Source organism: Rhinopithecus roxellana, chromosome 2, assembly GCF_007565055.1.
Source record: "Rhinopithecus roxellana isolate Shanxi Qingling chromosome 2, ASM756505v1, whole genome shotgun sequence".
NCBI classification, from domain to species: Eukaryota; Metazoa; Chordata; class Mammalia; order Primates; family Cercopithecidae; genus Rhinopithecus; species Rhinopithecus roxellana.
In genome coordinates this window covers 59,369,162-59,380,740 of record NC_044550.1, presented here as the reverse complement: position 1 = coordinate 59,380,740, position 11,579 = coordinate 59,369,162, and the positions used below count along the sequence as shown (strand labels likewise).

Genomic DNA, 11,579 nt, shown 5'->3' with positions numbered 1-11,579 from the left:
AGGGCTTCCACCCTCTGAAGCAACAGCCCAACCTGTACCTTGGCTCCTTTAAGTCATGGCTGGAGTGTCTGGGACAGAGAGCACCAAGTCCTTAGACTGCACACAGCATGGGGACCCTGCACCAGGCCCACGAAACCATTTACTTTTAGGCCTCTGGGCCTGTGATGGGAGGGGCTGCTGTGAAGACCTCTGGAGACATTTTCCCTATTGTCTTGGGGATTAACATTCGGCTCCCCATTATTTATGCAAATTTCTGTAGTGGCTTGTATTTCTCCTCAGAAAACAGGTTTTTCTTTTCTATCATATTTTCAGGCTGCAAATGTTCTGCTCTGCTTCCCTTATGAAACTGAATGCCTTTAGCAGCACCCAAGTCACCTCTTAAATGCTTTGCTGCTTAGAAATTTCTTTTGCCAGATACACTAAATCATCTCTGTCAAGTTCAAAGTTCCACAAATCTCTAGGGCAGGGAAAAAATGCCACCAGTCTCTTTGCTAAAACATAACAAGAGTCACCTTTGCTCCAGTTCCCAGCAAGTTCCTCATCTCCCTCTGAGACTACCTCAGCCTAGACTTTATTGTACATATTGCTATCATGCTTTTGGTCAAAGCCACTCAACAAGTCTCTAGGAAGTCCCAAACTTTCCCACATTTTCCTGTCTTCTTCTGAGGCCTCCAAACTGTTCCAACCTCTGCCTGTTACCCAGTTCCAAAGTTGCTTCCACATTTTTGGGTGTCTTTTCAGCAGCACCCCACTCTACTGGTACCAATTTACTATATTAGTCTATTTTCACACTGCTAATAAAGACATACCCAAGAATGGAAAGAAAAAGAGGTTTAATTGGACTTACAGTTCCACGTGGCCGGGGAGGCCTCAGAATCATGGCAGGAGGTGAAAGGCACTTCTTACATGGTAGCGGCAAGAGAAAATGAGGAAGATACAAAAGCAGAAACCCCTTATAAAACCATCAGATCTCATGAGACTTATTCACTACCACGAGAACAGTATGGGGGAAACTGTCCCCACGATTCAAATTATCTCCCAACAGGTCCCTCCCACAACACCTGGGAATTATGGGAGTATACCTCAAGATGAGATTTGGATGAGGACACAGAGCCAAATCATATCATCAAGGCTGATTTATTTCTGGTGTTCTGTATTTCAACATGAAGCTCCCCATCCATCCAGATGCATCTGCTGCAGCTCTTAGTCGTGCTGATTTTACCTTGAATTCATCCAACTCTTTTTATTCCCACTGCTATCATCTTAGTTCAAGCTACCTCCTCCTCTCTTTCTTGGAGTACAAAAACAACTTCCTAAATGTTCTCGTCTACTGTGCCTTCTCTGTAGCACCTTCTCCACACTGCACTTAGAGTAGCATCATCTAGTTCAAATACAATGGGAGCCACATATGCAATTTTTAATTTTTTTATTATAATTATTTTGAGATGGAGTCTCACTCTGTCACCCAGGCTGGAGTGCAGTGGCATGATTTTGGCTCACTGCAACCTCTACCTCCTGAGTTCAAGAAAATCTCCTCTCTCAGCCTCCAGAGTAACTGGGATTACAGGCACCCACCAACATGCCTGGCTAAGTTTTGTATTTTCACCATGTTGGCCAGGCTGGTCTCAAACTCCTGACATCAAGTGATCCACCCGCCTTGGTCTTCCAAAGTGCTGGGATTATAGGTGTGAGCCACCATGCCCACCCCCAATTTTTAATTTTTAATAGCTGTATTTTAAAAGGTTGACAAGAAACAGGTAATTGGTTTTTGGGGAGTAGGAGAAATGGGTTTTGTTTGTTTGTTTTTGAGACAGGGTCTTTCTCTGCCACCCAGACTGGAGTACAATGGCATGATAATGGCTCACTGCAGTCTCGACCTCCTGGGCTCGAGTGATCCTCCTGCCTTAACCTCCCGAATAGCTGGGACCATAGGTGTGCACCACCACATCCAGCTAACTGTTTCGTTTGTTTTATTGGAGACAAGGTCTCCCTATGTTGCCCAGTCTGGTCTCAAACTCCTGGGTTCAAGCACTCCTACCACTTCAGCTTCCCAAAGTGCTAGGATTAGAGGCATGAGCCATCATGCCTGGCCTAGTAATTGTTTTTATAAATAATTTTTAAATTGATTTTAATTACATTTAATCTGAAATATTTTTTCAAGATATAATTAATATTTTTAAATTAATGAGATATTTTACATTTTTTATACTAAGTCTTTGAAATGCTGTGAATATTTTACATCTCTACTAAAACTAGCAATATTTCAAATGTTCAGTAGCCATGTGTAGCTAGTAGCTACCATTATTGGACCATAAAGAATTAGAATGATCTTTTCACAATGCAAATCTGATCACCGCACCTCACCCCATGTTTATGCTTTTCTGTGGCATCTAGTTCTTAGGATTAGGATTCAAATGCTTAATATATTCTACAAGGCCCTCCAGGGTCTGTGGTGTGGATTCTACTTTCCTTTTGATCTCTGCTCCTTCTCTCTCACCATCCACATGCCAGCCACACTAGTCTTTCAGCTTCTCAGACATGCAGAGGTTCCACCTCTACCGATTCTTTGAATATACTATTCCCTCTGTTTTGAATGTTACTCTCTACCACATTCCCTTCACCATCACCAGTACCTCCACTATCATCACCACCACCACATCATTGCCATCAACTCCACCATCATCACCACCTCCATCACCATAATCAACTCCACCATCACCACCACCTTATCATCACCATCAACTTCACCATCACCATATCATTGCCATCAACTCTACCATCACCACTACCTCATCACCATCATCAACTCTACCATCACCACCACCTCACATCATTACCATCAACTCCACCATCACCATCACATTATCACCATCATCAACTCCACCATCACCACTACCTCCATCACCATCATCAACTCTACCGTCACCACCACCTCCATCATCACCATCAACTCCACCATCACCACCACTTTATCACCATCAACCACACCATCACCACCACCTCGATAATCACCATCAACTCCAACATCACCACCACCTTATCACCATCAACTCCACCATCACCACCACAACCTCCATCACCACCACCAACTCCACCACCGCCTCTATCATCACCATCAATTCCACCATCAACACCACCAACTCCACCATCACCACCACCTCCATCATCACCAACTCCATCATCACCACCACCTTATCACCATCAACTGCACCATCACCACCACCTCCATCATCACCATCAACTCCACCATCACCACCACCTCCATTACCACCAACTCCACCAGCACCACCACCTTTTCATCACCATCACCTCCATCATCACCACTGCCTCCATCACCACCATCAACTCCACCATCACCACCGCGTCCACTAGCACCTATTATAGACCATGCTCATTCTCTTCAGGCCCCCACCCAACTTCACTTCCCTCACTTTTCAGTCTAGAGATGTGATCTTTTCCTTCAAAGCATGTGGCTCAGTTTGTAGCTTTCTTCCTTCTTGTGTGATTAATGCCTGTCTCTCTCCATAACCAGAAATTTTGTTTGGTTTCGCTTACCATTGTCTCCTCAGTGCTTATTCTAGTACCTCATATATAGCAGTTGTTGAGTAAATACCTTTGAATAAATAAATGAGTAAATAAAAGTAATTAGAAAATACAAAACTGTAAAAATGGGACCTAGAACAGAGGGTGAAGGAAGGAGAAGTCAGTAAACATTGTAGAGTTTGGCAGGTAGAATCCAAAGTAAGGTTGAGGATTGGAAGTCAATTACTTCTGTTGAGACCCTATCTTGAGCTAAGATCTCTTCTGGTTGTTTTAAGGGTTTTTGTTTAATCCTATAAGAAGTCTACGAGGCAGGTATTATCTGCATTTTAGTCAAGGAGGCTCAGAAGAGTTCACAAACTTGCCAAGTAACATAGTTGGGATTGGAACCTCCATTTGATTTCAGAGCCCACATGCCATGCATTTCACTAGATCTCCATAAACCGACTTCCCATTCTTCATAATCTTGTTATTCCATGAGAGCATAACCAAACACTCAAATAATACAAAAGGCCGAATTTCGTATTGTTTTTGAGACAGAGTCTCGCTGATTCACCCAGGCTGGAGTGCAGTAGCATGATCTCGACTCATTGCAACCTCTGCATCCTGGGTTTAAGCAATTCTCCTGAAAAGGCTGAAATCTTTATTTTTATTTATTTTTTGTTGTTTGTTTTGTATGTGTGTGTGCATGTTCCCATTTTGTCACATGGTTTCTTCATACAAATATTGCCCAAATGCATTGCAAAATTCAGGTACGATTGCCTCAAATGAGAATTTTAAGTAACAACAAATCTTGCCTGAAACAATGCCATATACTATTTTAAGTCCAAGAAGGAAGTCAAATGATGATTGAGTAATGGCTCAAGTACAGGATACCACTCAAATGACAGTTGATTTTCTTTCCTGTTTAAATGAGGTTATGCATATAATGTGCTTAACAGAATGCTTGACACAAGGAATTCAATCGTTGTTAGCTAACATCATCGCCATCATCATCATCATCATCCCTGACCTGCAACATAGCAAGAACTCTTCATTGCAAATTTTTCATTTATTTATTGCATAATACTAAAATATAGTATCTTAAAAATATGCTATACTGGCTCTAAAGCAACAGTCTCCAACCTTTTTGGCACCAGGGACAAGTTCCACAGATCAGGGAGGTGGGGCGAATGGTTTCAGAGGCATTAGATTCTCATAAGGAGCACACAACCTAGATCCCTTGCATGCCCAGTTCACAATAGGGCTCGTGCTCCCATGAGAATCTAATGCTGCCACTGATTTGATAGGAGGCAGAACTCAGGCAGTAATGCTCACTCACCTGCCTCTCATGTCCTGCTGTGCGGCCTGGTTCCCAGCAGGCCACGGACCAGTACCCTGGGGTTGGGGACTCCTGCTCTAAAGGACCCACTATGAATCACTGCCATAAATCAGCTTCTGGATTGTCTCAAGGCAGCCATCAACTGTGGCTCACATGCCTCAAATCCAAAGCTATGTTCACTGATTCCCGGGGCTCAGCACAATTCAGTCATGCCTGCCATCCACATTATGGGAGCAATGTAGTGTGGTTTGCAAGGGCAAATGTTTTGCGGTCAGACGACTTGGATTCAAATCTTAATTCTTCCACATGCTATCTTTATAACTGAGCAGATCTCACAAGACTCAGTTTTCACATTTATTAAATGGAGGTAATTCTTATCCAGAATATAGTGCCTAGAACCTGGTTAAATGCTCAGTGTTAGCTATTATTCTCAAGAAAGGCCTTAGAATTTAAACTGAGAACTTAGTTCCATCTCTGGTTTGCAGTGGGACCAGGAAGTCTAATCACATTGTTGGTGGATCAGAATGAAAATAGTGGGAACATTTGTCCTGGGGAAAAGGAATATCATACAGTTACTTGCTCTGCTTGTAGTTAACATTTTATTTTTTGATTCAAGTGGTCACTGCCTTCAAACCCCCAGAATCTGCTGAGATTAGTGATGGCCTCACCAAGTAACTAGAGAACAGCAGGAATAGTACCTCATCAACCTTGAGTATGCAAGGTTGGGTACAATGGGGTCTTAGTCTACATTAAGCTTTCATTTTGTCAAACTGTTCAGATTGACTTTTAGAAGGTTAGGATGATGTCTGTTGATTAGGTTTTGTCTGTTGTGATAAATAACATTACAAAGTGATAACATTTCTGATAACATGAAACATAACAAAGGCAGTATGTATAGTGGTTATGACTAGAGGTTCTGAGCCATCCTGCTAACTGCATGATTTCGAGCAAGTTATCGTCTCTGTGAAATGGACTTCATAGGGTTGTTATGAAAATTTGGTGAGATGGCACATGTAAATTACCAACAGTACCTGATGTTTGTCTGTTTTTTGTTGTTTTTCTGTTGTTGTTGTTGTTGTTGTTTGCCATTAAGGGTCTTTTATTTGTATTCATCACATCAGAAATCATCTCTTCCTAGGAAGCTTTTTAAAAATCCCCAGGTTGGATTAGGGCACTCCTTCTGGGTCCCTGACAATTTCCTCCAGGTTAGGGATCCCAAGGGGTCGCTGCCTTCCTAGGTCTCTGGCCTAGCCCTTGGGGCACACAGTCATCAAGAAGTGCTGGGGGGAAGTGAGCTCTTTATTTAGACATAGCTCTGCTGAGTGGAAAGTGGGCACCCACCCCATTAACGCTTGCTGGCTGGTGGCTTCCAAGCATACCCCACTGCCAAGGCTCAGCTCTGCAGTCTGCCACTGCAGGTCCCTAGCACAGCCCCCAGGGTCCTTAAAAGTCATCATCATCACAGATGTCAAGGCACGCGTCAAAAGCCTCTCTGTTGCAGTTTCCATCAGGAGTGAAGGCATATTTGTGGAAGGTCCCATCTACGCAGATGGCAATGACACAGTTGACGTTCTTGGAAGTATTGGGACAGAAGGCGCAGATGCAAGCTGACTCAGCAGGCACAGTAAAGCTCGCCAGGCTCCACTGAGGGTCCACGTACTACTGCCCAATGATAGGCCCTTGCCCACGGCGAGCCAGCGCGGAGCGGCAGTTGAGGCGGATATCCTTGAGAGCAAAGATATGGACGGTGCCTTTATCACTGGAAGCGCAGAGGAAGGAGGAGACGTGGCTGAAGTTAATGCAGTAGACGGTGGCAGGGTCAGTGCCTCGGCGCAGCTCTACCAGTTTCTCCTTGGATTGTGTGTCAAAGAGGTGAATAAGGGTACCCTTCTGGGAAGCTGAGGCCACTACAGTCCCTGGCTGGTTTAGAGACACACAGGCTATGTCACTCTGGTGTGCATTGATGGTGAATGGAGCAGACGAGGTGCCAGGCTTTGTGCTCGCCAGGTCCACAAGTTGCAGACTCCCACACTTGTGTCCCAGGAACACTAACAGTTGCTTCTCCAGGCTGGGGCAGAGGTCACAGAGCCCCTTGGGGTTGTCCCAGGTATCAAACTCAAACAGCTTTCGGGGATTGTCTGGGAAGGAGTACACACAGATGCGGTTCTTCAGCACCATCACGATCTTGTCGTGGCGCATGCGCACAGAAAGCACTGGCTTAGTGAAGGTGAACTCCAGCACCAGCTTCTCTTTGGAGTCGTTGCCCTCCCGGGCATCGTCCCGGATCAGCACTGAGATCTCTGAGAACTTGGGGCTACTACTACCGCCCACCAAGACCAGAAGGTTGGTTGGTTGGTTTTTTTGTTTGTTTATTTTTGAGACGGAGTCTCGCTCTTTCACCCAGGCTAGAGTGCAGCGGTGCAATCTCGGCTCACTGCAACGTCCACCTCCCGGGTTGAAGCGATTCTCCTGTCTCCCAAGTAGCTGAGATTACAGGTGTGCACCACCACGCCAGGCTAAATTTTGTACTTTTTTATTTTTTTTAGTACAGACGGAGTTTCACCATGTTGCAGGCTGGTCTTGAACTCCTGACCTCAAGTGATCTGCCTGCCTTGGCCTCCCAAAGTCCTGGGATTACAGGCATGAGCCACCATACCCAGCTGACCTTTTATTTAAAAGCATTTGTTTCTAAGATCATAATTCAATTGCCAGGAAAATTACCAGGTAATGATTGCCTCTAAGACAATCAGTCCCTAAACTTGTCCCATCTCTAGCTCACTGAGGGTATAATCCCCAGTGCAGACCCAATATGAGATCACTGACAATTCCCTTCATTTTACTCTTGAAGAGAAAGACAAAAGTTATGAAGAAATTGTCATTCCCTGAGGGACACTCAGAGAAATAACTAGCCCAAGATTCTTTACGGGAATTCTACGTGGAAAGTGTTCACTTGGATTAATAAGCCCCTTTGGTTAAAAGGCAATTATATGAAGGAATGTAAATATATTGGGCTTTCAGTCATTCACACTTCAATATGAATTAGATCAATCGTAATGTTTTCTTCTAACCAACTAGATGAGCTAAGTGTCTCTCAGGAAATGAGACTGTTGATGGCAAAAAGGGAGCAGAGGGCATTACCTAGCAGAGGTTCAGGTGGGACAGTGCAGGAGGAAGTATTTGGAAACAAGTTGGGGGTACATTCAGAAGCAGAGATATAGAGAACAGGAAAGGGGAGGGGACAGAGAAAGGGGAGAGAGGAATGCATTAATGAAAATTTTATTTTATTTTGTTTTGCCTCTTTGTCAAAGGAGGGGTCAAGGCCCAATCTGCAATCTCAATAATAAATTATCGCTTTTCTCTCAGAGAAGAGGAGACAGGGAAAAGAAAAGGACATTCCTCTCTTTTCCAAGAATGAGGAACCACTCTGCTGAGAAAGTTTGCTTTGGCATTCATAGCAACACTGGAAGTTTGTTGTTCTGTTTTAAACCTCAGAAACTTGCATAACTGGGCCAACACCAGCCATGCCAGGAACTGGTACAGGGTAGGTCTGTCTTGCCCAGACCGTCCAGGGAATGACTATATTAAAATTCTATTCTTGCATAATATGTTTCACAGAAATTTTAATCATAGGAAATGAAACTGACTGCTGCAAAGGACCTAATTTCCTATGAACACTGCCTCCTGCCAAGTACATGGCCATCCTCTCCAGACTCAGAGAGGTAAGGGTGGCAGAGGGAGGGTGGGAAGAAAGCAGTAACCAGCAAGTGCCTACTAGGGACCAGGCATGTGGTTTTGAACAATCAATGTTTTTTCAGCATGCCCTTTGGTCAGGCATGGTGATAGTTGCCGGGGTTAACAGCAAAAAAGTCCTTGTCTTTGCCCTGAAGAAGCTCACAGTCTAGTGGGGAAGAAAGAAGTTGAACAAGTAATTCCAAGGGGGCAACATGAGCAGCACTGCAGGCATGAGGCAGAAGGCTCTTAGCATCCCCAGGAAAGAACTTATCCCTGTTTAGTAGATGGGCCACCCAAGGCTCAGAGAGATCAGACAAGCAAGCAAGAGTGTCCTCAGGGAGCGAACATCAGACATCTTCTTCCCAAGCCTGTGTTCTTTCTACCAGCTAAGTGAAGGGTCTGCCATGTGCATGTTGCCAGGGTAAGGGCTTGAATAACAATCTAGGCTTTTCAAATTGTCTCCTGCCTTCAAAGGATGAAGAGGTAAATAGATATATTTACCATGAATGGTAGAGTAGAAAGCCACGGGAAACTGTGGCCTCCCCCTTACTAGGTGGTTAGTCTTGAGTATATCATTCAGTGTTTCTGGGCCTCAGTTTCTTGGGAATGTTACTTTTTAGAGGGTTGTTTAAAAGATGAGATTAGATGGTAGAGGTGAAAAATGGTCTGACTGAAATTGGCTGTCTGACTAAAGCTGAAGTAGTCCAAAGTCCAAACTCTGAAGCCTGGAGTCTGAAATCTGGGGTCAGGGGTCTGAAGTCTGAAGTCAGAGGTCTGGTCTGGAGTCTGAAATCTGAAGTCTGGTCTGGAGTCTGAAGTCTGGAGTCTGAATTCTAAAGTCTGAAATCTGGGTCTGGAGTCTGAAGTCTGTTCTGGAGTCTGAAGTCTGGAGTGAGTCTGAAGTTCGAAGTCTGTTCTGGAGTCTAAAAGTCTATTGTCTGGAGTGTGGAGTCTGTAGTCTGTTGTTTGAAGTATGGAGACTGGAGTCTGTTATCTAGAGTTTGTTGTCTGAAGTGTACAATCTGGAGTCTGAAGTCTGAAGCTGGAGTCTAAAAGTCTGTTGTCTGGAGTGTGAAGTCTGTTGTCTAAAGTCTGGAGTCTGAAATGTGGAGTCTGAGGTCTGAAGTAGTCTGACTAAAACTGAAATAGTCTTTAAACTAAAAACTATCATTCTCGTGCTTACTGGTACTATTGTTATACAGTTGAACACAGTGTTGGTAGAAAAGGAGAAGCAGAAAGAATGTAGATTAAACTTTGCTGATTCCCATCTTGCCTTTCCTTCTGCTGGAGCCACTTCAGATGTTTTGATTTCTTAATCTAAGTAGAGAGCAGCTTTAACTTGCTTTGAAAACGTATGTTATTCTGCACAGCAAAGGGAAAAAATTAACAAAATAAAAAGAGCCTATAGAGTGGGGTAAGGAGGAGGTGGGGGTGACGATGGTTAATGGGTACCCAAAAAAATAGTTAGAAAGAATAAGACCTACTATTTGATAGCACAGCAGGGTGACTATAGTTGATAATTTAATTGTACATTTTAAAATAACTAAGAGTATAATTGTATCATAAGACAAAAGATAAATGCTTGAGGGGATGGATACCTCATTTTCTGTGACAAAATTTGCGTATATCAAAACATTTCACACACCCCATAAATATACACACCTACTATGTACCCACAAAAATTAAAACAAAATTTTAAACTTTGTAGTAAAATTTTAAAAAGAACCTATAGAATGGGAGAAAATTTGTAAACTATACATATAATAAATGGTTACTAGCCAAAATACATAAAAAATTCATACAATTCAATAGCAAAAACAAACAAACAAACAAACAAATAACTGGATTTTAAAGTGGGGAAAGAATCTGAACAGACATTTTCCCAAAGCAGACATACAAGTGGCCAACAGGTATATACAAAGGTGTTCTACATCACTAATCATCAGGGAAATGCAAATCAAAACCACAATAAAATATCACCTCACACCTGTTAGGATGGCTAGTACCAAAAAGCCAAAAGATAAGTATTGGCAAGGATGTGGAGAAAGGGAACTGTTGCACATTATTGGTGGGAACGTAAATTGGTATAGCCATCATGGAAAACAATATGGAGGTTCCTCAAAATATTCAAACTAGAACCACCATATGATCCAGCAATCCCTCTTCTAGGCATATACCCAGGGAAAATGAAATCAGTGTATCAAAGAGCTGTCTACACTCCTATGTTTATTGCAGCATTATTCACAATAGCCAAGATATGGAATCAATGTAAGCGTCCATCAATGAATGAATGGATAAAGAAACGTAGTGTATACATACACAATGAAATACTATTCAGCCTCAAAAAAATAAGGAAATCCTGCAATTTGCAACAACATAGATGAACCAGCAGGACATTATGCTAAGTAAAATAAGCCAGTCACAGAAAGACAAATACTGCATAATCTCACTTACATGTGGAATCTAAAAAAAGCCAGACTCATAAAAACAGAGTAGAACAGTGGTCACTAGGAATGGTGGAAACGGGGACATTGGTCAAAGGGTACAAACTTTCAGTTATAAGGTAAATAAGTTCTGAAGACCTAATGTACAGCATGGTGAGTGTATAGTAATAATATATTGCATACTTGATATACTTGAAATACTTGATATTTGCTGAGAGTAGATCTTAAGTGTTCTCACTATGTGTGTGCATGCACACACACACACAAATGTAATGTGAGATAATGGATATGTTTATTAGCTTAATTGTGGTCATCATTTCACAATGTATACATATATCAAAACATGTTGTACACTTTAAGTATATACAATTTTTGTCAGTCATACCTCAATAAGCTAAAAAATTTTTAAAGCATTTTTAAAAATGATTGAAGAGGTAACTTGCAATAAGAGTTACGAAAGTGCTGAATGCTTCTGTACTTCAGAAGCATCACAGAAATGCAGATCATGCTATCATGTGTATATTTTATATGACTGAGTCTGC

At 42.6% G+C, this 11,579-nt stretch overlaps 1 pseudogene across 1 annotated transcript; it reads right to left on the bottom strand.

Moving 5' to 3' along the window:
• Positions 1–6,071: 6,071 nt before the first annotated feature.
• Positions 6,072–7,225, bottom strand: LOC104677757 (annotated as a pseudogene). Its single transcript, XR_750090.2, has one exon. The product of XR_750090.2 is annotated as a WD repeat domain phosphoinositide-interacting protein 4 pseudogene (transcript).
• Positions 7,226–11,579: the final 4,354 nt, after the last annotated feature.